General features: G+C 39.0%; 2 non-coding genes across 2 annotated transcripts; one reads left to right on the top strand and one right to left on the bottom strand.

Moving 5' to 3' along the window:
- The first annotated feature begins 9856 nt into the window (after window positions 1-9856).
- LOC112753650 (small nucleolar RNA R71) lies at window positions 9857-9960 on the top strand. The gene has a single exon (XR_003178025.1). It is a non-coding gene; the product is annotated as a small nucleolar RNA R71 (small nucleolar RNA).
- Window positions 9961-15862: 5902 nt separating this feature from the next.
- Window positions 15863-15970, bottom strand: LOC112752903 (small nucleolar RNA R71). Its single transcript, XR_003177311.1, has one exon. It is a non-coding gene; the product is annotated as a small nucleolar RNA R71 (small nucleolar RNA).
- Window positions 15971-23865: the final 7895 nt, after the last annotated feature.

Genomic DNA, 23865 nt, shown 5'->3' with positions numbered 1-23865 from the left:
CACATAGTTTTCAGTATGATTTAGTTAGTTTTCAGTATATTTTTATTAGTTTTTAAATAAAATTCACATTTCTGGACTTTACTATGAGTTTGTATGTTTTCTTGTGATTTCAAGTAATTTCTGGCTGAAATTGAGGGACTTGAGCAAAAATCAGATTCAGAAGCTGAAGAAGGACTGCAGATGCTGTTGGATTCTGACCTCCCTGCACTCAAAGTGGATTTTCTGGAGCTACAGAACTCCAAATGGCGTGCTCTCAATTGCGTTGGAAAGTAGCCATCCAGGGCTTTCCAGGAATATATAATAGACTATATTTTGCCTGAGTTTAGATGACGCAAACTGGCGTTCAATGCCAGTTCCATGTTGCATTCTGTAGTTAAACGCTAGAAACAGGTTGCAAAGTGGAGTTAAACGCCAGAAACAGGTTACAAACTGGAGTTCAACTCCAAGAGAAGCCTCTACACGTGTAAAGCTCAATGCTCAGCCCAAGCACACACCAAGTGGGCTCCGGAAGTGGATTTCTGCATCATTTACTCATTTCTGTAAACCCTAGTAACTAGTTAGTATAAATAGGACTTTTTACTATTGTATTTACATCTTTGGATTATCTTTTGATCCTTTGACCACATTTTGGGGGCTGGCCATTCGGCCATGACTAGACCTTGTTCTTATGTATTTTCAACGGTAGAGTTTCTGCACACCATAGATTAAGGTGTGGAGCTCTGCTGTTCCTTGAGTATTAATGCAAAATACTATTGTTTTTCTATTCAATTCAAGCTTATTCCTATTCTAAGATATTCATTCGCACCCAAGAACATGATGAATGTGATGATTATGCAACGCTCATCACCATTCTCACCTATGAACGCGTGCCTGACAACCACTTCCGTTCTACATGAAGACGAGACAGAATGAGTATCTCTTAGACATCTAATACAGGGGACCGAGTCCGAGATATTAGAGTCTTTGTGGTATAAGTTAGAACCCATGGATGGCCATTCCTGAGATCCGGAAAGTCTAAACCTTGTCTGTGGTATTCCTAGTAGGATCTGGGAAGGGATGGCTGTGACGAGCTTCAAACTTGCGAGTGCTGGGCGTAGTGATGCGCATAAACTAGTTATGCTACGATTAGGAAATTGCACGATCGGCAAAATTCCTTCCGGCAAGTGCACCGGTTATCGTCGTCAAGTAAAAACTCACAATAGAGTGAGGTCGAATCCCACAAGGATTGGTTGAGTGAGCAATTCGGATTAGAAGTTTGTTCTAGTTGAGCGGAATCAAGGTTTGAGATGAGAATTGCGGAATGTAAAATTGGCGGGAAAAGTAAATGACAAGAAAATTAAATGGCTGAATCTTAAATTGCATGAATTAAAGAACAGAATGTAAATTGCTGAAATTAAAAGGGAATGGGGATGATTGCAAGAATTGAATTGCGGAATATAAAGAGAAAGTGGAAATCAGAAATGGGGAATTCATTGGGTTTAGGAGATATTGAAATCTCCGAATCAAAACATGTAAATCTCTTCCTCAACCAATGCATTCATTGAATTTTGCTTGGCAATCTTATATGATTGGATCCCAATTCCTTGGCTCACCAATGCTCTCTAAAAACAAACAAATTCCCAATCCCTTGGTTTAAATGTTCATAAGAAGAGATGATGCTTGATCACTGATTATACCACACAATTTCATGAACCACAATTTGGTAGGATTACATGTCACAATATCCATCCAAACCCCAATCCAATCCACTGTGAGAAAGCTTCTCTAGCATGAATCCTCCATTCCTTTCCCAAGGCTCCGAAGGATTCCAAGTATGAGTAGTCTCTTTCCCAAGACAACTACTCAATGGAATTAGATCGAGAAGCTTTCTAACAAAATTCAAGAGAAAAGATTGAAGAAGAAGATAAACTATTATTGATTCATTGAATTACAATAGAGCTCCCTAACCCAATGAAAGGGGGTTTAGTGAATCATAGCTCTGAATTCAATTACAAAGAAAAGGAAACTAGCTAAAAGTGAAAGTAAAATTAAAATCCCTCTCTAACTTAACTTCTATCCTATTTATACACTTTCTATATTGAGCTTCAGTTGTGCTTCTTGGGCTTTGAGGCCTCTCCTTGCTTTCCTTTTGCCTTGGGTTTATGATCCATAATCTTGATGAGGTTGTTGATCCAGATCCTGTAACATTTATTGAGCCAACTTAGTGATAATCAAATAATGACACATGACTCAATAAATTGAGATTTCAAACTCATCAATCCTTCAGGCCCAATCCCATAAACCATGATATTCAATTGGGTTTCATACCAAAGTAAGTTTAAGTTAATACTTGTGCTCAAAGACTAACTTAAATCACAATATTTTTGGCCCAGAAACCCTTTTCAAGAGTGGCGTTTAAGTTGTAGTTTAAGCTTAAACTGCAACTTAAACGCCAGACACTTCCAGTGAGGCCATTTGTAGAAGCACGTTTAAGCTTCAGTTAAGGTTAAACTGAAGCTTAAACGTGGAAATGGAAGAAGGTAGCCCTGGAGAGTAATGTAGTCGAACACGTTTAACCTCCAGTTTAAGGTTAAACTGGAGGTTAAACGTGGAAAAGGAATGAGGCATCCTGGAGGTCGAACACGTTTAACCTCCAGTTTGAGGTCAAACTGGAGGTTAAACGTGGAAAGGGGTGTAGGCATACTGGAGGTCGAACACGTTTAACCTCCAGTTTGAGGTCAAACTGGAGGTTAAACGTGGAAGCTTGGAATGGTGGCCCTGGAGGTGTCGAACACGTTTAACCTCCAGTTTGGGGTCAAACTGGAGGTTAAACGTGGAGATGGAGAGAGCAACCCTGGAGTGAAAAAACTATCGAACACGTTTAAGCTCCAGTTTGAGTCAAACTGGAGCTTAAACGTGGAATGGCCCCTGGTACTCTTCCTGGTTCTGGCGTTTAACCTCCAGTTTGAGGTCAAACTGGAGGTTAAACGTGGAACTCCTCCCTGGGTGGCATACTCATTCTGGCGTTTAACCTCCAGTTTGAGGTCAAACTGGAGGTTAAACGTGGAATGCTCCTTAAGTGAGGCTTTTCATTCTGGCGTTTAACCTCCAGTTTGAGGTCAAACTGGAGGTTAAACTTCAATCCCAGCATTTCTTATCCTTCATGATTTTGACGTTTAAGCTCCAGTTTAGGCTTAAACTGGAACTTAAACTCCACATGTGATATACAAGCTTCCTTTATTGATTTTGTTGCTTCCTTGCTTAGCCTCTTCTTCCCTGAAATCATCCAAACAATTGCATCAAAGTCTTGCAAAATTTCATGAGAAATCTTTCATTCATAGCATTTAAGTAATATAACTAAAACTCATGGAATTTGCATCAAAAATCATATTGTTTGGATGGTTCATTACTTTGTTCTTCATTTAACCATTTTTGGTTACTTTAAGCTCAAGAAAATGCATAAAACAACTAAAACTAACAGAAAAATGCTAGTGAAACTAGCCTATGATGCCTTGGCATCACAACACCAAACTTAATACTTGCTTGTCCCTAAGCAAGTCCTGAGTTATTTGAGAAGAAAGTATGAACAGAAAGTAATTACATTGGCTATATTAGCAAGCAATTGAAGTTCATCAGAAGGGTTCTATGCAGAAAGTTGCAGCATCACTTTTTCATACTTATCAGGTAGGATTATCACTTTTTCATTGCATCCGTCAAAAATTGCTATGGCCTCCTGTTATTCTTATGTCTTTGGCACTTCTCTTTTGTTTTTCTTTTCTTTTTCTTAGAGCTTCTTTTGCTCCTTGCTTGCTTAGTGTCATGTGTTGCACAAGCCTTTGGCATTTTCTTTTTCTTATCAGTGCACTACACATATCCACTTTAGGCATTTTAGTTCACATTTCTTCTTGAGACATTGGTGCCCAGCACCTCTTTGTGTGACTAAATGTTTTGTATTGAGGTTGCTCTTGATAATGGACTTTTGGTTGATAATCCCGGGTTAGTTAACCCAAGTTACCAAGTGTTGAAACACTCCTCAGAACCTATTCATCCAAGCATATCCTTAATACATAAACACCACAGGCATTTGTCTCAGGAGTTCAAACCATTGGTGCCTAGCTTATTTTTTCAATTTTTTTGCTTTTTGGTTGCCTTTTTCCGTGGCTTTTTCTTTTCCTTTTTCTTTCTTTTTCATGGCCAAAGACATTTATTCATCAAGATCCATAGAAAATTTTTACTTCTACATAAAAAATGATAATTCTACACTCAATTTTTAGTGATGTGACTAAACAATCAAGCATGCATACCACCACTTAATTCTACTTGATTTGTCACTAATTTAGCCGGTTACTTTTGTTCAAACTTTTCTTTTATTTTTGGAAACAGAACAAGCATGGCACGCACTTGTTTAAGAAGGTGAAGTTATATCCAAACATCTAGGCATTCACTTTATTCAAAGCACTTAACAAACAGACATATTAAAACAAACTACACATTCCAGAAAGATTCAACATATACAGTTTAAACCAGAACACGCATGCTTTTGTTTGGCCTTTTTAAAGAATTATCAAGGAATAATACCACCTTGTGAAATTCCTTGTTTTCTCTTTGTTGTCAGGAAACACTTTGATTTCTCCTTCTTCTTCCTAAATGTTGCTTCATGCTTTAAGGTTCTTGTTTCCTTTCCTGCAAAGAGTAATGAAGTTGCTTGCTCCTCAAGCACTTAAGTGGTTAGCTCAACTATGTGTGGGTAAGTATCGGATTCTTAAGTTGGTGTGTGAACACCAAACTTAGTCTCCCACTTACTTCTCTGTGTTCTTTGAATCCTTGAGTTATCTTGGAATGATGTTGCTACTAAGGGTTTTAAGCATTTCTGTGACTGCTTAGAATAGTTGTTCCTTTCACATAATTCAAAGGTTGTTGTGTTCAGTTGATCTTTATGGTGGAACACCAAACTTAGAGTCACACATTCCCCTTTGACTTATGGATCCATGAATTCATCGTTTGGTGTGAAACACCAAACTTAATTCTTTGCAATGCACAGAAACTACTTTACCCCTTTTATTGAAACAAATAAAAGAAACAGCGAAAAGGTATTACCTCAGGTTGGGTTGCCTCCCAACAAGCGCTTGTTTAACGTCATTAGCTTGACGGTCAGCTTCCTCAGTTGAGGTGATATTTAACTTTGTCCTTCTCCTCCACATCTCCCAAGTAATGTTTAAGTCTTTGACCGTTAACAATGAAGGTTCGTTGTGACTTTTCTTCCATGATTTCTACTTGTCCATAATTGGAGACCTTGGTGACAAGGAATGGTCCAGACCACCTTGATTGTAGCTTCCCTGGAAATAGCTTCAGCCTAGAATTGTAGAGCAATACTTTTTGCCCTTCTTCAAATTTCCTTGGGGCTATGTTGCTGTCATGCTTCTTCTTTGCTCTTTCTTTGTAAATTTTGGCATTCTCATAAGCTTCCGCTCTGAATTCTTCCAACTCTTGAATTTGCAACATCCTTCTTTCTCCAGCGGCTTTGTTGTCCAAGTTCAGAAGTTTCAAGGCCCAGTATGCCTTGTGCTCCAACTCCAGTGGCAGATGGCAAGCTTTTCCATATACTAGTTGGTAAGGCGACATTCCAATTGGTGTTTTGAAAGCTGTCCTATATGCCCAAAGAGCATCATCTAGCTTAATCGACCAGTCCTTCCTTGAAGTTCCCACAGTCTTTTCCAGGATTCTTTTGAGTTCTCTGTTAGATATTTCGGCTTGCCCACTTGTCTGTGGATGGTATGGTGTGGCCACCCTGTGTTTGACTCCATATTTTAGAAGCAATGCCTCTAATGGTTTGTTGCAGAAGTGGCTTCCTCCATCACTGATGATTGCTCTTGGAACCCCAAAACGGCAAAAAATGTGTTTTCTGAGGAAGTTCATGACTACCTTATTATCATTGGTTGGAGTTGCTATTGCTTCAACCCATTTGGAAACATAGTCTACTGCCACAAGAATGTAATTGTTTGAGTATGAAGAGGGAAATGGTCCCATGAAATCTATCCCCCATACATCAAACAATTCAAGTTCCAGAATGAATTGTTGTGGCATTTCATTTCTTCTTGGCAAGTTCCCAGCTTTCTGGCATTCATGGCAGTGCTTCACTAATTCTTTTGCATCTTTGAAGATAGTGGGCCAATAAAAACCACACTGCAACACCTTAGCTGCTGTTCTTTCTCCTGCAAAGTGCCCTCCATAAGTGGAGCCATGGCAGTCCCATAAGACTTCCCTTCCTTCTTCCTCGGATATGCATCTTCTGAGTATGCCATCGGAACATTTTTTGAACAAGTATGGTTCGTCCCAGATGAAGTATTTGGCATCATTTACCAATTTCTTCCTTTGATGTTTGTTAAATTCCAAAGGTAAACTCCCAGTGGCCTTGAAATTTGCTATGTCTGCAAACCAGGGTGCTTTGTGAATTACCATGAGTTGTTCATCAGGAAAGCACTCATTTACATGTGTGCTTTGTGTGCTTCCTTCTTCACATGGTATCCTTGATAAATGATCTGCCACCTTGTTTTCTACACCCTTCTTGTCTTTGATTTCAATGTCAAATTCCTGCAACAAAAGAACCCATCTAATAAGTCTTGGTTTAGATTCTTGTTTAGCAAGTAAATATTTTAAAGCTGAATGATCAGTGAAGACAATGACTTTAGATCCAATGAGATAAGATCTAAATTTGTCAAATGCAAAGACTATTGCCAAGAGTTCTTTTTCAGTGGTTGTGTAATTCTTTTGGTTAGCATTCAAGACTTTACTGGCATAATAAATCACATGCACCAAATTGTTTTTCCTTTGTCCTAACACGGCCCCAATAGCAAGGTTTGATGCATCACACATCAGTTCAAAAGGTAAGTTCCAATCAGGTGGGGCAATGATAGGTGCAGAGGAAAGTTTTTGCTTCAAGAGATCATAGGCTAGCATGCAATTTTTATCAAATACAAAGGGTGTATCAGAGACGAGCAAGTTACTCAAAGGTTTGGCTATTTTAGAAAAGTCTCTAATAAACCTTCTGTAAAAACCAGCGTGTCCCAAAAAGCTCCTAACTGCCTTGACATTACTTGGTGGAGGTAGTTTTTCAATGATTTCCACCTTAGCTCTGTCCACCTCCATGCCTCTATTAGAGATTTTGTGGCCAAGGACTATTCCTTCTGTGACCATGAAATGACACTTTTCCCAGTTTAATACTAGATTAGTCTCTTGGCACCTCTTAAGCACCAAGGCAAGGTGGTGTAGGCAGCTGGGAAAAGAATCCCCAAACACAGAAAAATCATCCATGAAGACCTCAATAAATTTTTCAATCATGTCCGAAAAGATGGACAGCATGCATCTTTGGAAAGTGGCAGGTGCATTGCACAACCCAAAGGGCATGCGTCTATAAGCAAAAACTCCATATGGACAAACAATTGATGTTTTCTCTTGATCACTAGGATCAACTACTATTTGGTTGTAGCCCGAATATCCATCCAAGAAGCAATAGTAAGCATGTCCGGCAAGCCTTTCAAGCATCTGATCCATGAATGGGAGTGGGAAATGATCTTTTCTGGTGGCTTCATTGAGTTTCCTGTAGTCTATGCACATCCTCCATCCAGTAATGGTTCTTGTGGGTATGAGTTCATTCTTCTCATTTGGAACCACAGTTATGCCACCTTTCTTGGGCACTACATGGATGGGACTAACCCATGGGCTATCAGAAATGGGGTAGATTACCCCTGCCTGCCATAACTTCCTCACTTCCTTTTGTACCACTTCTTTCATGACGGGATTCAATCTTCTTTGAGCTTGAATGGAGGGTCTAGCATCCTCTTCTAACAAGATTTTATGCATGCATATGGATGAACTTATCCCCTTCAAATCAGCTAGGGTCCATCCAATGGCATCTTGATGAGTTTGCAGCACCTTGATCAATTCTTCTTCTTGTTCTTGGCTCAAGGCCGAGCTAATGATAACAGGGTGACTCTCATCACTACCCAAGTATGCATACTTGAGATTAGGGGGCAATGCTTTGAGCTCAGGTTTTGGTGCTTCCTTTTCTTCTTTCACTTTCTCTGGCCTGCTTAGCATAGTTGTGTCATCATCCTTGATATCACTAATTTCAATATCCTTGGTGAACTCCTCCTCTGCCACTTCCTTTATTGTTTCCTCAAAAGTTTCTTGTACTGCAATGTCCACTACATCAACCCTCATGCACTCCCTTAGTGATTCTGATGGATAGCTCATTGCCTTGAATACATTAAACACCAATTTCTCATCATGGAGTCTAAGAGTGAGTTCACCCTTTTGTACATCTATGATGGCTCCAGCAGTAGCTAGGAAGGGTCTTCCCAGAATTATTGAAGCTTTGGCTTCTTCCTCCATATCTAACACCACAAAATCAGCAGGAAATATAAATTCTCCCACCTTTACCAACAAATCCTCAACTATCCCATGAGGGAATTTAAAAGTTCGATCTGCCAATTGGAGGGCCATTCTTGTTGGTTTGGCCTCTTCAATCTTCATTCTTTTCATCATTGTTAGCGACATCAAATTGATGCTGGCCCCTAAATCACACAAGGCCTTCTCCACCATGACTTCTCCTATAATACAGGGGATTTGGAAACTGCCTGGGTCCTTCAATTTCTGAGGCAATTTGTGCTGAATGATGGCACTGCATTCTTCAGTTAACAACACAGTTTCCTCATTTCTCCAGCTTCTCTTCTTGGTCATCAATTCTTTTAAGAATTTTGCATAGAGTGGCATTTGCTCTATTGCTTCAGCAAAGGGAATGTTGATTTGAAGCTTCTTGAAAATCTCCAAGAACCTGGAGAATTGGCCATCCTTTTCACTTTTCATCAAACGTTGAGGATAAGGTGCTTTAGGTGTGTAAGGCTTCAAGACCTCTTTTTCTTTTTCTTTTGTTGCAAACGGTGTAACAGATTGTCCTTGTTCTTTGTCTTTCACATTTTCCTTTACTTCATCCTCTGTGGTTTCCCTTGAAACCTCCTTTAGATTCTTTCCACTTCTGAGGGTTATGGCCTTACATTCCTCCCTTGCAATAGCCTTAACAGTATGAGAACTGCTTGTCCCAGGGGCTTGCTTAGTCAAATACAAAATTTGATTTTCTAGCTTCTGGATGGCAGCTCCTTGGTTTTGCAAGTTAGAATTTACTTCTTCCTTAAAAGCCTTCAATTCAATTATGTCTTGGCTCATGGTTGCAAGCATTCCTTCCATCCGGTTTAATTGATCTTGAAATTGTTGGTTCGGATTAGGTTGGGTATGTTGATTATTTTGGCCATGATATGATGGTTGGGGGTAAGTGTTTTGTGTGGCTTGGTATGATCTTTGGTTGGAGTTTTGGTATGTGGAGTTGTTTTGTTGGTTGTGGTTGTAAGGTTTGTGGTTTTGTGGTTGGGTTTGTTGGTTTCCCCACCCAAAGTTTGGGTGGTTTCTCCAGCCTGGGTTGTAAGTGTTGGAGTGTGGATCATATGATTGCCTTTGTTGGTTTCCCACATAGTTAACCTCATCCCAATCACCTCCTTCAATGCCTACTTCCTCTTGATCTTGTGTGTGTATTGCAGCCACTTGCTTTGTTTCTAATTGCCTGGTAAGCTCTGCTAGTTGCTTGGCAAACACCTTGTTTTGGGCTAGAATTGTATCAACATGGTTCAGCTCCATGACTCCCTTAGTGTTGTGCCTTTCTGATGCATAGTAGTACTCATTCTCAGCCACTGTCTCGATCACTTCAATGGCTTCTTCCACGGTCTTTTTCTTGTTCAATGAACCTCCTGATGAATGGTCTACAGCCTTCCTTGATTCATAAGAGAGCCCATCATAGAAGATGTGCAGTTGCACCCAATCATGGAACATGTTTGGTGGGCATTTCCTTGTCAAGTCCTTGAATCTCTCCCATGCCTCGTAGAGAGTTTCACCATCTTGTTGTCTAAAAGTCTGGACCTCAGATCGAAGCCTATTGACCTTTTGTGGAGGGTAGAAACGTGCCAGAAACTTGCCTTCCACCTCATCCCATGTGGTTAGACTCCCCCTTGGGAATGATTCCAGCCACTTAGCTGCCTTGTCCCTAAGTGAAAATGGGAACAAAAGCAGTTTATAGGCATCTTCCTGGACTCCATTGGACTTCACAGTGTCACAAATTCTCAGGAATTTTGTGAGATGTTGGTTTGGGTCTTCATTAGCACTTCCTCCAAAGGAACAATGATTTTCCACCAATGATATTAGCTGTGGCTTGAGCTCAAAATTGTTGGCCTGAATGGGTGGTTTCTGGATGCTACTACCACAATTCCCAGAGGTTGGGTTTATGTATGAACTAAGAACCCTCCTCTCAGGAATGGCATTGTTTCCATCAGCTCTCTCATGGTTGTGAACTTCTCTATCCATGTTGAGATCTAGAGCTTCCTCAAAATTGTCCTCAGATTCTCCTTCAGATTCCTCTTCTCCCACTACTCTCTTCCCTCTTGCTTCCCTTCTAAGTCTATGAAGGGTCCTTTCCGGTTCGGTATATGGAGGAGTTGATGTCTCTCCTCTCCTACCTGTCATACAAGAACACAGCTCAAACACAAACAAGTGAAATACTCTTGGTTAATGGAAGAGTATGGTTAGATCAATTGAGGAATTAAATCAAACAGTTAGTGAGTCAGTGAGTTAGTTGCATGGATTTAAAGGCATAAAGAAGGAAAGCATGTAACCAAGTGCAGAAATTAAAATTCAACAAGTATCTAGAACAGAATTAATCAAAGCAAGAGAAAATTGCTCAATCTAGTTAGCTTCCAATTTGAGAATTGTCAATCGAAAACCAATCCCCGGCAACGGCGCCATAAACTTGATGCGCATAAACTAGTTATGCTACGATTAGGAAATTGCACGATCGGCAAAATTCCTTCCGGCAAGTGCACCGGTTATCGTCGTCAAGTAAAAACTCACAATAGAGTGAGGTCGAATCCCACAAGGATTGGTTGAGTGAGCAATTCGGATTAGAAGTTTGTTCTAGTTGAGCGGAATCAAGGTTTGAGATGAGAATTGCGGAATGTAAAATTGGCAGGAAAAGTAAATGACAAGAAAATTAAATGGCTGAATCTTAAATTGCATGAATTAAAGAACAGAATGTAAATTGCTGAAATTAAAAGGGAATGGGGATGATTGCAAGAATTGAATTGCGGAATATAAAGAGAAAGTGGAAATCAGAAATGGGGAATTCATTGGGTTTAGGAGATATTGAAATCTCCGAATCAAAACATGTAAATCTCTTCCTCAACCAATGCATTCATTGAATTTTGCTTGGCAATCTTATATGATTGGATCCCAATTCCTTGGCTCACCAATGCTCTCTAAAAACAAACAAATTCCCAATCCCTTGGTTTAAATGTTCATAAGAAGAGATGATGCTTGATCACTGATTATACCACACAATTTCATGAACCACAATTTGGTAGGATTACATGTCACAATATCCATCCAAACCCCAATCCAATCCACTGTGAGAAAGCTTCTCTAGCATGAATCCTCCATTCCTTTCCCAAGGCTCCGAAGGATTCCAAGTATGAGTAGTCTCTTTCCCAAGACAACTACTCAATGGAATTAGATCGAGAAGCTTTCTAACAAAATTCAAGAGAAAAGATTGAAGAAGAAGATAAACTATTATTGATTCATTGAATTACAATAGAGCTCCCTAACCCAATGAAAGGGGGTTTAGTGAATCATAGCTCTGAATTCAATTACAAAGAAAAGGAAACTAGCTAAAAGTGAAAGTAAAATTAAAATCCCTCTCTAACTTAACTTCTATCCTATTTATACACTTTCTATATTGAGCTTCAGTTGTGCTTCTTGGGCTTTGAGGCCTCTCCTTGCTTTCCTTTTGCCTTGGGTTTATGATCCATAATCTTGATGAGGTTGTTGATCCAGATCCTGTAACATTTATTGAGCCAACTTAGTGATAATCAAATAATGACACATGACTCAATAAATTGAGATTTCAAACTCATCAATCCTTCAGGCCCAATCCCATAAACCATGATATTCAATTGGGTTTCATACCAAAGTAAGTTTAAGTTAATACTTGTGCTCAAAGACTAACTTAAATCACAATATTTTTGGCCCAGAAACCCTTTTCAAGAGTGGCGTTTAAGTTGTAGTTTAAGCTTAAACTGCAACTTAAACGCCAGACACTTCCAGTGAGGCCATTTGTAGAAGCACGTTTAAGCTTCAGTTAAGGTTAAACTGAAGCTTAAACGTGGAAATGGAAGAAGGTAGCCCTGGAGAGTAATGTAGTCGAACACGTTTAACCTCCAGTTTAAGGTTAAACTGGAGGTTAAACGTGGAAAAGGAATGAGGCATCCTGGAGGTCGAACACGTTTAACCTCCAGTTTGAGGTCAAACTGGAGGTTAAACGTGGAAAGGGGTGTAGGCATACTGGAGGTCGAACACGTTTAACCTCCAGTTTGAGGTCAAACTGGAGGTTAAACGTGGAAGCTTGGAATGGTGGCCCTGGAGGTGTCGAACACGTTTAACCTCCAGTTTGGGGTCAAACTGGAGGTTAAACGTGGAGATGGAGAGAGCAACCCTGGAGTGAAAAAACTATCGAACACGTTTAAGCTCCAGTTTGAGTCAAACTGGAGCTTAAACGTGGAATGGCCCCTGGTACTCTTCCTGGTTCTGGCGTTTAACCTCCAGTTTGAGGTCAAACTGGAGGTTAAACGTGGAACTCCTCCCTGGATGGCATACTCATTCTGGCATTTAACCTCCAGTTTGAGGTCAAACTGGAGGTTAAACGTGGAATGCTCCTTAAGTGAGGCTTTTCATTCTGGCGTTTAACCTCCAGTTTGAGGTCAAACTGGAGGTTAAACTTCAATCCCAGCATTTCTTATCCTTCATGATTTTGACGTTTAAGCTCCAGTTTAGGCTTAAACTGGAACTTAAACTCCACATGTGATATACAAGCTTCCTTTATTGATTTTGTTGCTTCCTTGCTTAGCCTCTTCTTCCCTGAAATCATCCAAACAATTGCATCAAAGTCTTGCAAAATTTCATGAGAAATCTTTCATTCATAGCATTTAAGTAATATAACTAAAACTCATGGAATTTGCATCAAAAATCATATTGTTTGGATGGTTCATTACTTTGTTCTTCATTTAACCATTTTTGGTTACTTTAAGCTCAAGAAAATGCATAAAACAACTAAAACTAACAGAAAAATGCTAGTGAAACTAGCCTATGATGCCTTGGCATCACGTAGTGACAGATGCAAAAAGGATAGTAAATCCTATTCCAGTATGATCGAGAACCGACAGATGATTAGCCATGCAGTGACAGCGCATTGGACCATTTTCATAGAGAAGACGGGATGTAGCCATTGACAACGGTGATGCCCAACATACAGCTTGCCATGGAAAGGAGTAGGAATGATTGGATGAAGACAGCAGGAAAGTAGAGGTTCAAGAGGAACGAAAGCATCTCTATACGCTTATCTGAAATTCTCACCAATGAATTACATAAGTATCTATATCCTAGTTAATATTTTAATTATGTTTTAATTATCAATTCTCTATAACCATTTGAATCCGCCTGACTGAGATTTACAAGGTGACCATAGCTTGCTTCAGGCCGACAATCTCCGTGGGATCGACCCTTACTCACGTAAGGTTTATTACTTGGACGACCCAGTGCACTTGCTGGTTAGTTGTGCGAAGTTGTGACAAAGTGTGATTCACGTTTGAGAGCACCAAGTCTTTGACGCCATTGTTGATGATCACAATTTCGTGCACCAAGTTTTTGGCGCCGTTGCTGGGCATTGTTCGAGTTTGGACAACTGACGGTTCATCTTGTTGCTCAGATTAGGTAATTTTATTTTAATTTTAAGCTTTTTATGTCTTATTTTCGAAAAATACAAAAAAAAAAATTTTTTTCTTCTTTTTCGTTTTTCCCAAAATAATTTTCGAAAAAACAAAAAAAATTCTTATAAAATCATAAAAACCAAAAATTTTATGTTTCTTGTTTGAGTCTAGTGTCAATTTGTAAGTTTAGTGTCAATTGCATCTTTTTAATTTTTCTTAAAATTTTTGAAAATTCATGCATGTGTTCTTCATGATCTTCAAGTTGTTCTTGATGATTTTCTATGTTTGATCTTTAATTTTTCTTGTTTTGTGTCTTTTCTTGTTTCTCAGATGCATTTTCAATTTGTTAGTGTCTAAAGTTTGAAAATTTCTAAGTTTGGTGTCTTGCATGTTTTTCTTTTCTTAAAAATTTTCAAAAATAATTCTTATGTTCATCTTGATCTTCAAAGTGTTCTTGGTGTTCATCTTGACATTCAAAGTGTTCTTGCATATTTTTCTTGTTTTGATTCATAATTTTTTATGTCTTGTGTCTTTTTTGTGTCTTTCTCTTTCTTCATTAAAAATTCAAAAATAAAAAAAATATATCTTTCCTTTATTCTCTCATAAATTTTCGAAAATTTGAGTTGACTTTTTCAAAACTTTTTAAAATTTAGTTGTTTCTTATGAGTCAAATCAAATTTTCAATTTAAAAATTCTATCTTTTTCAAATCTTTTCAAAAAAATTCAAATCTTTCTCATTTTTCTTTTATGATTTTCAAAAATTTCAAAATGATTTTCAAAAATCTTTTTCTTATTTTTGTTTCATATTTTCGAAATTAATGCTGACAATTAATGTGATTGACTCAAAATTTTTAAGTTTGTTACTTGCCTAATAAGAAAGGTTCAATCTTTAAACTCTAGAATCATATCTTTTTAGTTTCTTGTTAGTCAAGTAATCAACTTTGATTTCAAAAATCAAATCTTTTTAAATTTCTTTTTCAAATCTTTTTCAAATTAAGTTTCAATCATATCTTTTTCAAAATTAATTTCAAAATCTTTTCTAACTTCTTATCTTTTCAAAATTAAATTTCAAATCCTTTCCAACTAATCCTATCTTTTTGTTTCAATCATATCTTTTTCAAAACTACCTAACTAACTCTCTCTTTCTAATTTTCGAAAATCCCTTCCCTCTTTTTCAAAATTCCTTTTTAATTAACTAATTGTTTTAACTTTTAATTTAATTTCATTTTTCTTTTTTTTTTAATTTTTGAATTTTAATTTTAATTTTAAATTAAAAACAAAAATATTTTTCTTTTCTTTTCAATTATTTTCGAAAATTCCCTCTCTCATCTCCTTCTAATTATTTTTTTATCTACTAACACTTCTCTTCTTCTTAAAAATTCGAACCCTCTCCCTCTTTCTGTGTTCGAATTTCTTTTCTTCTTCTACTCACATAAAGGAATCTCTATACTGTGACATAGAGGATTCCTCTTCTTTTGTGTTTTCTTCTTTTTCATATGAGCAGGAACAAGGATAAGAACATTCTTGTTGAAGCTGATCCTGAACCTGAAAGGACTCTGAAGAGGAAGCTAAGGGAAGCTAAAGCACAACTCTCTGGAGAAAAACTGACCAAAATTTTCGAAAAAGAAGGAGACATGGCCGAAAATAATAACAATGCAAGGAAGATGCTTGGTGACTTTACTGCACCAAATTCCAATTTACATGGAAGAAGCATCTCAATCCCTGCCATTGGAGCAAACAACTTTGAGATGAAACCTCAATTAGTTTCTCTAATGCAACAGAACTGCAAGTTTTATGGACTTCCATCAGAAGATCCTTTTCAGTTCTTAACTGAATTCTTGCAGATCTGTGATACTGTTAAGACCAATGGGGTTGATCCCGAGGTCTACAGGCTTATGCTTTTCCCGTTTGCTGTAAGACACAGAGCTAGAATATGGTTAGACTCTCAACATAAAGATAGCCTGAACTCTTGGGACAAGCTGATCACGGCTTTCTTAGCCAAGTTCTTTACTCCTCAACAGCTTAGCAAGCTTAGAGTGGATGTTCAAACTTTCAAACAGAAAGAAGGTGAATCCCTCTATGAAGCTTGGTTGAGATATAAGCAACTAACCAAAAAGTGTCCTCCTGACATGCTTTCAGAATGGACCATCCTGGATATATTCTATGATGGTCTATCTGAGTTATCAAAGATGTCATTGGACCATTCTGCAGGTGGATCCATTCACCTAAAGAAAATGCCTACAGAAGCTCAGGAACTCATTGACATAGTTGCAAATAACCAGTTCATTTACACTTCTAAAAGGAATCATGTGATTAATGTGACGCCTCAGAGGAAGGGAGTTCTTGAAATTGATACTCTGAATGCCATATTGGCTCAGAATAAAATATTGACTCAGCAAGTCAATATGATCTCTCAGAGTCTGAATGGATTGAAAGAATCATCCAACAGTACTATAGAGGCATCTTCTGAAGAAGAAGCTTATGATCCTGAGAACCCTGCAATAGCAGAGGTGAATTACATGGGTGAACCCTATGGAAACACCTATAATCCCTCATGGAGAAATCATCCAAATTTCTCATGGAAGGATCAACAAAAGCCTCAACAAGGCTTTAATAATGGTGGAAGAAACAGGTTTAGCAATAGCAAGCCTTTTCCATCATCCACTCAGCAATAGACAGAGAATTCTGAGCAGAATCCATCTAGCTTAGCAAATATAGTCTCTGATCTATCTAAGGCCACTCTGAGTTTCATGGATGAAACAAGGTCCTCCATTAGAAATTTGGAGGCACAAGTGGGCCAGCTGAGTAAAAGAGTCACTGAAACTCCTCCTAGTACTCTCCCAAGAAATACAAAAGAGAATCCAAAAAGAGAGTGCAAGGCTATTACCCTACTTGTTGTGGCCGAACCCAAAGAGGAGGAGTAGGACGTGAATCCTAGTGAGGAAGACCTCCTGGGACGCTCAGTGACCAATAAGGAGTTTCCCTCTGAGAAACCAAAGGAATCTGAGGCTTATCTAGAGACCATAGAGATTCCATTAAACCTCCTTCTGCCCTTCATGAGCTCTGATGAGTATTCTTCCTCTGAAGAGGATGAAGACATTACTGAAGAGCAAGTTTCTAAGCACCTTGGTGCAATCATGAAGCTGAATACCAAATTATTTGGTAATGAGACTTGGGAAGATGAACCTCCCTTGCTCACCAATGAACTGAATGCATTGGATAGGCAGAAATTACCTCAAAAGAAACAGGATCCTGGCAAATTCTTAATACCCTATACCATAGGCACCATGACCTTTGAGAAGGCTCTGTGTGACCTGGGGTCAGGAATAAACTTAATGCCACTCTCTGTAATGGAGAAACTTGGGATCTTTGAGGTGTAAACTGCCAGAATCTCATTAGAGATGGCAGACAACTCAAGAAAACAGGCTTATGGACAAGTAGAGGATGTGTTAGTAAAGGTTAAAGGCCTTTACATCCCTGCTGATTTCATAATCCTAGACACTGGGCAGGATGAGGATGAATCTATCATCCTTGGAAGACCCTTCCTAGCCACAGCAAGAGCTGTGATTGATGTGGACAGAGGAGAGTTAGTCCTTCAACTGAATGAGGACAACCTTGTGTTTAAAACTCAAGGATCTCCTTCTGTAACCATGGAGAGGAAGCATAAAAAGCTTCTCTCACTGCAGAGTCAACCAAAGCCCCACAGTCAAACTTTAAGTTTGGTGTTGGGAGGTTCCAACAATGCTCTGCACATCTGTGAGGATCCATGAGAGATCACTGTCAAGCTATTGACATTAAAGAAGCGCTTATTGGGAGGCACCCCAATGTTATTTAATCATATCTATTTTATTATCTTTTTGTTATTTCATGTTTTATTAGGTTGATGATCATGTGGAGTCACAAAAACTACTGAAAAATAAAAAACAAAATGAAAAATAGCATTAAAAATAGCGCACCTTGGAGGAGGAGCATTCTGGCATTTAAACGCTAGAAACAAGTATCTGTCTGGCGTTTAACGCCAGAAACAAGCACCAAGCTGGCGTTTAACGCCAGAAACAAGCATCTACCTGGCGTTAAATGCCAGAAACAGGCTACATTTGGGCGTTTAACGCCAGAAACAAGCAACAGTCTGGCGTTAAACGCCAGGATTGCACAGCAAGGGCGTTTTACACGCCTAATTGGAGCAGGGATGTTAAGTCCTTGACCCCACAGGATCCCCACCTCTCTTCTTCTCTCCTCTTCACACCTTTTCATAACCCTCTTCCCCAAATACCCTTCACCAATCACCTCAATCACTCTTTCCCATCACCCCCTCACCACTCACATCCATCTTCTCTCCCTCCTAAACCCAACCCTAATGGCCGAACTATACACCTTCCCCCACCCCTATATAAATCCCTCATTCCTTCTTCATTTTCACACAACACAACCCTTTCTTCTTACCCTTCGCCGAATACACACCTCTCTCCCTCTCCTCCATTCTTTCTCTTCTTCTCCTTCTTTCTTTCTTCTTTTGCTCGGGGACGAGCAAACATTTTAAGTTTGGTGTGGTAAAAAGCATTGCTTTTTATTTTTCCATAACCATCAATCGCACCTAAGGCCAGAGAATCCTCAAGAAAGGGGAAAGGGAAGGCAATTGCTTCCACCTCTGAGTCATGGGAGATGGAGAGATTCATCTCAAAGGTCCATCAAGACCACTTCTATGAAGTTGTAGCCAAGAAGAAAGTGATCCCTGAGGTTCCTTTCAAGCTCAAAAAGAATGAGTATCTGGAGATCCGACTTGAGATCCAAAGAAGAGGTTGGGAAGTTCTCACTAACCCCATTCAACAAGTCAGGATCTTAATGGTTCAAGAGTTCTATGCAAATGCATGGATCACTAGGAACCATGATCAAAGTGTGAACCCGAATCCAAAGCATTGGCTCACCATGGTTCAGGAGAAATACTTAGATTTTAGTCCGGAAAATGTAAGGCTGGCATTCAACTTGCCAATGATGGAAGAAAACGCATGCCCCTACACTAGAAGGGTCAACTTTGATCAAAGGTTGGACCAAGTCCTCATGGACATATGTGTAGAAGGAGCTCAATGGAAGGTTGACTCAAGAGGCAAGCCGGTTCAATTAAGAAGATTGGACCTTAAGCCTGTAGCTAGAGGATGGTTGGAGTTTATTCAACGCTCAATCATTCCTACTAGCAACTGGTCTGAAGTTACTGTAGACTGGACCATCATGATCCATAGTATCATGATTGGGGAGGAAGTGGAAGTTCATGAGATTATACCTCAAGAACTCTACAAGGTGGCTGACAAGTCCTCTACTTTGGCAAGGTTAGCCTTTCCTCACCTCATCTGCCACCTCTGCAATTCGGCTGGAATTGACATAGAGGGAGACATCCTCATTGAAGAGGACAAGCCCATCACTATGAAAAGGATGGAGCAAACAAGAGATCATGGACCTCAACAAGAGCAGGAGGAAGTTCCCCACCATGAAATCCCTGAGATGCCTCAAGGAATGTACTTTCTTCTGCAAAACTATTGGGAGCAAATCAACACCTCCCTAGGAGAATTAAGTTCCAACATGGGACAACTAAGGGTGGAACATCAAGAGCACTCCATCATTCTCCATGAGATTAGAGAAGATCAAAGAGCTATGAGGGAGGAGCAACAAAGGCAAGGAAGAGACATAGAGGAGCTCAAAAGCACCATTGGTTCTTCAAGAAGAGGAAGACGCCACCCTCACTAAGGTGGACTCATTCCTTAATCTCCTTGTCTATTTATTTTACTATTTTTCGATTTTTGAGCTTTATGTTTTATTTATGTTTGTGTCTTTACTATATGATCACTAGTGTCTAAGTGTCTATGCCTTAAAGTTATGAATGTCCTATGAATCCATCAGCTCTCTTAAATGAAAAAATGTTCTAAAAAAAAAAGAACAAGAAGTACATGGTTTCGAATTCATCCTTGAAACTAGTTTAATTATCTTGATGTGGTGACAATACTTTTTGTTTTCTGAATGAATGCTTGAACAGTGCATATGTCTTTTGAATTTGTTGTTTATGAATGTTAAATATGTTGGCTCTTGAAGAATAAGGAAAAAGGAGAAATGTTATTTGAAGATCTGAAAAATCATAAAATGATTCTTGAAGCAATAAAAAGCAGTGAATACAAAAACTTGCGAAAAAAAAAAGAGAAAAATAGTGAAAAAAAAAGAAAAAGAAAAAGCAAGCAGAAAAAGCCAAAAGCTCTTTAAACCAAAAGGCAAGAGCAAAAAGCCAATAGCCCTTAAAACCAAAAGGCAAGGGTAAATAAAAAGGATCCAAGGCTTTGAGCATCAGTGGATAGGAGGGCCTAAAGGATTAAAATCCTGGCCTAAGCGGCTAAACCAAGCTGTCCCTAACCATGTGCTTGTGGCGTGAAGGTGTCAAGTGAAAACTTGAGACTGAGCGGTTAAAGTCAAGGTCCAAAGCAAAAAAGAAAAGTGTGCTTAAGAACCCTGGACACCTCTAATTAGGGACTTTAGCAAAGCTGAGTCACAATCTGAAAAGGTTCACCCAGTTATGTGTCTGTGGCATTTATGTATCCAGTGGTAATACTGGAAAACAAAGTGCTTAGGGCCACGGCCAAGACTCATAAAGTAGCTATGTTCAAGAATCAACATACTGAACTAGGAGAATCAATAACACTATCTGAATTCTAAGTTCCTATAGATGCCAATCATTCTGAACTTCAAAGGATAAAGTGAGATGCCAAAACTATTCAAGAGGCAAAAAGCTACAAGTCCCGCTCATCTGATTGGAGCTAAGTTTCATTGATATTTTGGAACTCATAGTATATTCTCTTTTTTTATCCTATTTGATTTTCAGTTGCTTGGGGACAAGCAACAATTTAAGTTTGGTGTTGTGATGAGCGGATAATTTATACGCTTTTTAGCATTGTTTTTACATAGTTTTCAGTATGATTTAGTTAGTTTTCAGTATATTTTTATTAGTTTTTAAATAAAATTCACATTTCTAGAATTTACTATGAGTTTTGTGTTTTTCTGTGATTTCAGGTAATTTCTGGCTGAAATTGAGGGACTTGAGCAAAAATCAGATTCAGAGGCTGAAGAAGGACTGCAGATGTTGTTGGATTCTGACCTCCCTGCACTCAAAGTGGATTTTCTGGAGCTCCAGAACTCCAAATGGCACGCTCTCAATTGCGTTGGAAAGTAGACATCCAGGGCTTTCCAGAAATATATAATAGTCCATACTTTGCCCGGGTTTAGATGACGCAAACTAGCATTCAACGCCAGTTCCATGTTGCATTCTGTAGTTAAACGCTAGAAACAGGTTGCAAAGTGGAGTTAAACGCCAGAAATAGGTTACAAACTGGAATTCAACTCCAAGAGAAGCCTCTACACTTGTAAAGCTCAATGCTCAGCCCAAGCACACACCAAGTGGGCCCCAGAAGTGGATTTCTGCATCATTTACTCATTTCTGTAAACCCTAGTAACTAGTTAGTATAAATAGGACTTTTTACTATTGTATTTACATCTTTGGATTATCTTTTGATCCTTTGATCACATTTTGGGGGCTGGCCATTCGGCCATGCCTAGACCTTGTTCTTAGGTATTTTCAACGGTAGAGTTTCTACACACCATAGATTAAGGTGTGGAGCTCTACTGTTCCTTGAGTATTAATGCAAAGTACTATTGTTTTTCTATTCAATTCAAGCTTATTCCTATTCTTAGATATTCATTCGCACCCAAGAACATGATGAATGTGATGATTATGTGACGCTCATCACCATTCTCACCTATGAACGCATGCCTGACAACCACTTCCGTTCTACATGAAGACGAGACATAATGAGTATCTCTTAGATATCTAATACAGGGGACCGAGTCCGAGATATTAGAGTCTTCGTGGTATAAGTTAGAACCCATGGATGGCCATTCCTGAGATCCAGAAAGTCTAAACCTTGTCTGTGGTATTCCGAGTAGGATCTGGGAAGGGATGGCTGTGACGAGCTTCAAACTCGCGAGTGCTGAGCGTAGTGACAGACACAAAAGGATAGTAAATCCTATTCCAGTATGATCGAGAACCGACAGATGATTAGCCATGCAGTGACAGCGCATTGGACCATTTTCACAGAGAGGACGGGATGTAGCCATTGACAATGGTGATGCCCAACATACAGCTTGCCATGGAAAGGAGTAGAAATGATTGGATGAAGACAGTAGGAAAGTAAAGGTTCAGGAGGAACGAAAGCATCTCTATACGCTTATCTGAAATTCTCACCAATGAATTACATAAGTATCTCTATCCTAGTTTATATTTTAATTATGTTTTAATTATCAATTCTCTATAACCATTTGAATCTGCCTGACTGAGATTTACAAGGTGACCATAGCTTGCTTCAGGCCGACAATCTCCGTGGGATCGACCCTTACTCACGTAAGGTTTATTACTTGGACGACCCAGTGCACTTGCTGGTTAGTTGTGACAAAGTGTGATTCACGTTTGAGAGCACCAAGTCTTTGGCGCCATTTTTGATGATCACAATTTCGTGCACCAATCATCCTATCTGGACATCTCTTGAACAAGAAAGGTTCATCCCACAAGAATTTCTTGGCCTCATTATGCAGCTTTTTCACTTGTTGCTTGGAGAACTCTTGAGGAATCTTTCTTCCCACCTTGTAATTTGCAATGCCAGCAAACCGAGGTGCTTGTTGAACTTGGAAAAGATGTTCATCTGGGAATTTTTCATTCACTGGTTGTGGTATTTCCTGATTAGCCTCTTGTGGCAATCTTGACAAATGATCTGCCACTTGATTCTCGCTCCTATTCCTATCTCTCACTTCAATGTCGAATTCTTGTAGGAGCAGCACCCACCTGATGAGTCTTGGTTTTTCATCCTATTTAGACATAAGATACTTGAGAGTAGCATAATCAGTATATACTATAACTCTTGAACCAATCAAATATTGTCTAAACTTTTCAAATGCATATACAATAGCAAGGAGCTCTTTCTCTGTGGTGGTATAATTCTTTTGTGCCTCATTTAACACCTTACTGGCATAGTATATGACATGATGCAGCTTGTCTTTCTTTTACCCCAATACAGCACCAATTGCAGCATCACTTGCATCACACATTAGTTTAAAAGGAAGTCCCCATTTTGGAGGTGTGATAATTGGTGCTGTAGTGAGTTTTCGTTTAAAGTTTCAAAAGCATGCCTACAATTGTCATCAAAGATGAAGGGATTGTCAACCACTAGTAAATTGCTCAGTGGTTTGGCTATTTTTGAAAACTCCTTGATGAATCTTCTATAGAACCCAGCATGCCCAAGAAAACTTCTCACTGCTTTGACATTGATAGGCATAAGGAGTTTTTCAATGATCTCTATTTTTGCTCTGTCAACTTCTATACCCTTGCTTGAAACCTTGTGCCCAAGAACAATACCTTCTAGCACCATGAAATGGCATTTCTCCCAATTCAATACTAAATTTGTTTCTTGACATCTTTTTAATACAAGAGTTAGATGTTGCAGACAAGTTTCAAAAGAGTTGCCAAAAATAGAAAAATCATCCATAAAGACCTCTAAGAATTTTTCAACCATGTCAGAGAATATGGAGAGCATACACCTTTAGAAAGTTGCTGGAGCATTGCATAGCCCAAACGGCATTCTCCTGTATGAAAAGACTCCAAATGGACAAGTGAATGAGGTTTTCTCTTGATCCTTGGGGTCTACCACTATTTGATTATATAGAGTACCCATCTAAGAAGCAATATTAAGCATGGCTAGCCAATCTTTCTAGCATCTGATCAATGAAAGGGAAAGGAAAGTGATCTTTCCTTGTAGTCTCATTCAGTCTTCTATAATCTATGTACATCCTCCAACCAAGTGCTGTCCTTGTAGGAATTAACTCATTCTTCTCATTGGAGATTACAGTCATCCCCCCCTTCTTTGGCACAATGTGAACTGGACTCACTCAAGAGCTATCAGAAATTGGATATATGATTCCAGCATTCCACAGCTTCATCACTTCTTTT

This window comes from Arachis hypogaea, chromosome 15 (genome assembly GCF_003086295.3).
Source record: "Arachis hypogaea cultivar Tifrunner chromosome 15, arahy.Tifrunner.gnm2.J5K5, whole genome shotgun sequence".
In the NCBI taxonomy this organism is placed as follows: Eukaryota; Viridiplantae; Streptophyta; class Magnoliopsida; order Fabales; family Fabaceae; genus Arachis; species Arachis hypogaea.
Note: the sequence above shows the minus strand (reverse complement) of the source record. Positions and strands in the feature narration are given on the sequence as shown.